The following is a 6,000-nucleotide window of genomic DNA, read 5'->3' as shown; positions in this document are numbered from 1 at the left end:
AATTTAAGTAACGTTTTAAATGCAGGACGTATAGTGTTTCTACACTGGGGCATTACTGCTTTTACTCCAGTAAAGATCTGAATACTTGTGACATCACTGATTCAAACATGAACATGTGATGAACATGTGAGTGGTGACATGAATCTTTAAATGATATAAATCATGAAATAAACAGTGTATTTGAAGCTTGTAGTTGCATCTCTTTGTTTACAGCCTCCATGAGACCAGCTGGGTGGCTGTGAGCAGACAGGTTGCATTTCAGGGCAGCCAGTCACCGCTCCTCTCCGCTCCACAGCGCCCCGCTCCGGCCGGCCGCTGCACTGCGAGGAGAAGCCGTGTGAGCCCGGTGAGCGACTGCCGCTGAAGACACAACACCGCTGTCTGCACTCAGGTAAGAAAAGACCCGACATATTTCTCTTATTTCTACAAATCCAGTGTCAGCGCAGTGACAGCGGAACCTCGCAGCGAGCCGCCGACACTTGAACCAAAACGCTGCGTCGTTGTTCTCCATCGGCATTCGTCTTGTCACTTAATATTTTTTGCATGAGGTGGGAGAGGTTGGGCCTCTCAGCGGTTACACGTATAGAAATACCGTGCACAGGAATGAGATACATTTTTCTCACGTCATACGGCCGCGCACATCCTCCTGCTGCGGCCTGTGTTGCGCGTTTAGGGCGTTTTTCTAATTGTGCGCGATGTCCATCTCCATCGATCCTCCATCCACCACACACACAGAAACAAACGTGTTTTTGCTCCAGGAGCAGTCACCTCCCTCCCTCCACCAACACACCGTGTTTGCTCCTCATTCCCTGCAAAAACAAAAATGTCTCCATCACCCTCCGGAGCAGGAGCAGGAGCAGGAGCAGGAGCAGGTCCGTCTCTGCCTCTCACACACGGAGATTGTCCTTGCGCGCGTAACAAGACTAATCCGACAGAATATATATATAATCTCATTACTGAAAGATCCCAGCAGGACAATGAGGCATTGTTATTTCTCTAAAACATGCTCCAGCTCTGCAGCTTCTTTCCTTTGTGTCGTCTGCTTTGATTTGTATTTGTGGCTCTGCACGTTGCTTTTTTTCGCTCCGTTATTCTGGATCTTTCGCTTCTTTCTTGCATCTCAGGGCCTAAATGGTTTCTAGCACCGCTGTACGTGCACCACACATCCACTCTTTTTTATTTCACAACCCTGCATCTAAAGCAGTGCACAAACGAGCCCCCGGTGTTTTGCATTTATTGACATGCATGTTCATATTCCTGCATTATTCAGGGAGCAGATTCAGCTGGGGATCGGGAGCGATGCGGCGCCTGTGCGCAAATGCCAAGCCCATTTTTCATTTGATCAACAGTGGAGAGTGCGCGCACAGCAGCGCAGCGTCTCCGCTGTCACACAGCCCGAGCAGTGAACCAGGCTGCTTATCTGACACATATGGGCTCCTCAGTAATCCGCCCGGGGTCAGTGGACAGGATCTGATGCACAGTAGGTGCATGAAAAGCCTTCCACCATGAAAACAATAGAGCTTAACGCGCTGTTTGCATGTCAGCGGTGATAATACCTGTGCTCTGATGGACTGGATGCATTTGTTGGGAGTGAGTCTTTTCCTCGCCTCCGACACACCTCTTTCCATCCTCATGGGAAGAGCCAGTTTCTTGTTACATTGATTTGTGCAACAAGGAGGAGGGGAGCCGGGCATGTTGTAGTCTGTAGCTGCAGCTGGAAGCCATTCCACGCGGCCAGATGATCGCGCAGAGGAATGAAAGACTTCTCAGTGTCATTTTGGTAATGTTTGGATAGACACAGAGCAGCCTTCTGCAAGTTTCTGCAGCGCTTTGGCACCAGGTGTTCGTGGAGACATGCAGACAGAGAGGTCTGACAGGGACCCCTCCCTCCCTAAGAACTGCTGAAGTGGTAGTTTGATTAAAGGATGGATTCAGAGCTCTTCAGATGGATCGTAATACAGTGCTCACATGCCCATACAGCGTGCAGTCTGAGAGCAACCCAACTGTCTGGAAAAACTGTTGGCATTGTGCATTTCTGCAAATTGGACATTATGATAGCTGATATCCTGAAACTTAGGGTTTGTACGGCGCTGTGGTTAACGTGGTTATGTTAAGGCACAAAAACCACTTGGTTATGGTCAGGAAAAGATCCTGTTTTGGCTCAATGTACCTGGTTTTGGGGCACAATCTCTGCAGGAAAAGCACTAATGTCTTGCTAAAAACCATCTGCTTTCAGTGCTACTATATCCCCGGTTTGATTTGGGCAGAGGAGGCGAATTTCCGTTTTCAGCTTCCGTTTATATGTTCACCGCACGGACTGTTTAACCTGGCAACAACTGCAGCTGGCTCAAACGTGATTGGTCAATATCACGCGGGCTACAAACAGTGAGTCTGTATAGAGAGACTAGGTTTTTAAAGATTAATCCCATGTAGGTTATAGGTTTGATTTTAACTCAGTCATAATGATGTTGAAGCATTAACATTGATATGTCAGTCACAGGAAACAGCCCAGACGCCAAAATAAAATGTTAGCATTGTACATTTCTGCAAACCACCGATACGTTTTATTTGTGCGTTTCAAACTTATGATGTAGATCAGATTACATGTATATGAGCTGAGTTTCTCACAAGGAGAAGGTTGGGCCAGTGGATGGCGAGACACCTAGGTGAAGTAGGACAGCAACAGACAACAGTGTTACACCAACAAAAGAGGGTGTTTTTTTTTAACAAGAGTTGAAGTGTTTGTAGCGACCAAACTGGGTATTTAAAGCCAAAACATAACCACACATGAACCAGAGTGTTGTCGCAACATAGAGTTGAAAACTGAAAGAAACGGTGCCCTCATGTTTTCATTGCTCGTTCATGATTTAAAAAAAGAAGCATCACTATGAAATAGATTTGAATAACGCATACGTTTGAGTCGGAGCTTAACGAATCGGGTATTCTGTCGACCAGGAAGCAGAAACCCTTCCTCGCCATCATGATGAAGAAACTGAACTTCACGTGTAGAATTGGTGGAGTTTTGACAAAAATGTGATCCTGGCCCTTAAGTTTTAATTTTAAACTATACTTATTAGTGGTCTGATGTTATTATAAATACTCCAGTTTTTAGTTTCCAGTATGTCTTCAGTCAGACACTGGACACCTGTCTCCATCTTAATAAAGGTCAGAGGACTTTGAAAACACCAGAGACTACGATGGACACGAGTCCAGGACTTCAGTCCACAACAAAGATGCAGGTTCACATTAAAACAATCAGTCCTCAGAACATGGCCGCTGACTTCATGGAGTCATCGGCGTCAGTGACGTGTCCTCCAGCGTCAGGCGTTATGAAATGAATCCACACTCAAGTGCTCCATTTAGCAAAGACTGACGGGCCGCTGCCTCATGTCTAAAGGTGACCTCATGCAGCCAGCTTCAGCCTGAGGAGCTTAGGCTGGCAAACCCAACGACATCACTGAAATTACTTCTGTACAGTCGGAGCTTTTATATAAGTTATACAGGCTCGGGTATCTACATTTATACCTAAAGATATTAGTCTAATTATTGGTTAGTCAACTGACAGAAAATTCATCTGGAACAGTTCCTTTTTTCTTCAGTTATTTGTAAGAAAAAAATGCCAAATATTCCACTACAATGTAAAGATTAGCTGCTTTTATATGTTTTTGTATGAGTTTACATTAGAATATATTTAGGTTTTGAACAAATTTGAAGACATCGCCTTGAGTTTTGGGCATTTTATTGCCAAATGATGAGTGATAATGAGAATAATCATTAGCTAATCTGCTCCCTCTTGATTAATGACTCATTTTTTGGATAATCAAACATAAAATATATTGTAATTGTTTTCATTCTTCTTCTTCTGACGTGTGTGCGTTCATTCAGGTGCACAGGAGGCAAAAAACAAGATAAGCCTGACAGAGTTGTAAACGTCTGCCAAAAGAAGACGCTCAGACGTCTTTCCGATTGCGTCGTCTCGTTAAAGAGAAGAAGAAAAGCCACAGCAGGCTTTAAACCGCATTCTTGTATGCAGTTAATTGGCACCATGCTGATGGCGGATTGGTTCATTTCACCAGTAGACGAGTGCGTGTGTGTGTGTGTGTGTGTGCGTGTGTGTGTGCGTGTGTGTGTGTGTGCGTGTGTGTGTGTGTGTGTGTGTGTGTGTGTGTGTGTGTGTGTGTGTGCGTGTGTGTGTGTGTGTGTGTGCGTGTGTGTGTGTGTGTGTGTGTGTCAGGTGGTAGCTCTGGGTCTTGTGTACATATTGAAACATGCAGCAGCTGGAGATGACTTTACTCTCGGCACCATGACAACAGCAGGAGAATTCCTCATGTTCTGAAGGTGTCTTTTTCTCCCTCTGCAAACTGGAAGTGAAAGTCAAGCACTGATTATGTAACGTCTTGTTTTAAGACGCTGAAAGGAGGATGTGTGGAGAGGTAGCAGGGTGTGGTTAACATCCTGGAAGTATGAAAGCAAAGACAGTAAATATACGTGACTGCTGGGTACCGCAGATACTGAACGGGAGGGGTGCTGAGGAGGGGCCCGCGTGCAGGCCGGCCCTGCAAGATGTTTCCCCTCCGGTGCTTTTAGACATGGAGGGTAAAATGGAAACGGGCTCCACCTTCGGTCTCTCCACAGAACAGAAAGGTAGAGGCAGTCTGTGGCTGCTGGAGGCTGCTGGAGGCTGCTGGAGGCTGGGCGAGAACACAGAGAGGGAATGAAAATAGGTCAGAGATACAGAGGCAATCAAGCATGAGAGCAGCATCCTCGTCTCTCAGCTGAGCTACAAGCAGCGCTGGTGAGCCGGCAGGACGAGACACAGCATCAGACAAACGCCTTTGTTTCTGTTTCAGCACAGAAACAATTACACGAGGAATCAATTGGTCCGACGGCATGAAAACAAATCGATGAAATGTTGAATATTCTGTTTGCAGCCTCTCAGATTGGAGGGTTTGTTGCTTTTCTGTGTTTTGTGTTGATGAAAATGGAGAATCTTTTTGACTGCTGCTCAGACGGGATGAGCATCTCAAAGACGCCACTTTGCCCTATTTCTTGACATTTAATAGACGAACCCTGTAACATCCAACCTCCCTCTGAAAACAACATCTTTTTAAGATTTCAGATGAATTCTCTGCCGTGCATCACATCTGAATCACTTAACTGAATAATGGAGGGCTGCTACTAACAGTTATAGATGTCATATTCAGATGTCTTGTTTGAATAAGTCTAAAACTGAAATATATTTGTTTATAACACATTTTATATAATTAATGAGGGGAAAAGCAGAAAGTCCTCATAACCAGAGAATATATGCCATCACTGATTGGTTTAATAATGGTAATTATCAGAGTTGTTGTCGAGTAATTCACTGTCGATTGACAAATCAATTAATAGACTGATTTTTTTCAGCTCTGACTGAAGGATGTTGATAATGGATTCATAATTTAGATTATTTTTAAAGGTCCAGTGTGTAAGGGTTAGATGGATTTAGTGGTATCTCGTGGTGAGAACTGCAGATTAACACCAGCTGAAACTTCTCCAGGTTGTTCAGGAGGTTTCTGCTGTGAGCTGATTTAACCCTAGAAGTCTCTTCATCTCAAAAACAAACAGATTTGGTGATTTAAACCAGTAAAAACACTGATTGAAGCAGTTTCATGTTACAGATCAGTGGTTCTCTACACTGTTCGGCACGTGTGAGACTGTCTGCTAATGTGTGCTCACCTTTGTCTCTGGAACCTTAAAATCCAGATGTTGAGGAGGTTTTTTACCAGGAGCTGAATAAAGCAGTTTTGCATTTAACTGCTAACTACAGTGGCTGACTCAAAAATTGTGAATGTCCTCATCTAGAGTCAGTGTTTGGTTTGTCCATTCTGGGCTACTGTAGAAGATGGCGGTGCAACATGATGATCTCTGTAGACGAGGACCCGCTCCCTTTGTAGATATAAACGGCTCATTTAAAGGTATTGAAAACACAGCAATTCTTACGTCCAGGCGATTATACAC

The 6,000-nt window shown here is 44.6% G+C and overlaps 1 protein-coding gene across 7 annotated transcripts in view; it reads left to right on the top strand.

Moving 5' to 3' along the window:
• Nucleotides 1–247: 247 nt before the first annotated feature.
• The window catches only part of mapta (microtubule-associated protein tau a), a 53,237-nt gene continuing 47,484 nt past the window's right edge, over nucleotides 248–6,000 (top strand). For all 7 annotated transcript variants that reach the window (XM_033611391.2, XM_033611390.2, XM_033611389.2 and 4 more), the window contains exon 1: nucleotides 248–391. The gene's annotated coding sequence lies outside the window, so the exon portion shown is untranslated. The remainder of the gene's footprint in view (nucleotides 392–6,000) is intronic.

This window comes from Epinephelus lanceolatus, chromosome 21 (genome assembly GCF_041903045.1).
Source record: "Epinephelus lanceolatus isolate andai-2023 chromosome 21, ASM4190304v1, whole genome shotgun sequence".
NCBI lineage: Eukaryota > Metazoa > Chordata > Actinopteri > Perciformes > Serranidae > Epinephelus > Epinephelus lanceolatus.
Note: the sequence above shows the minus strand (reverse complement) of the source record. Positions and strands in the feature narration are given on the sequence as shown.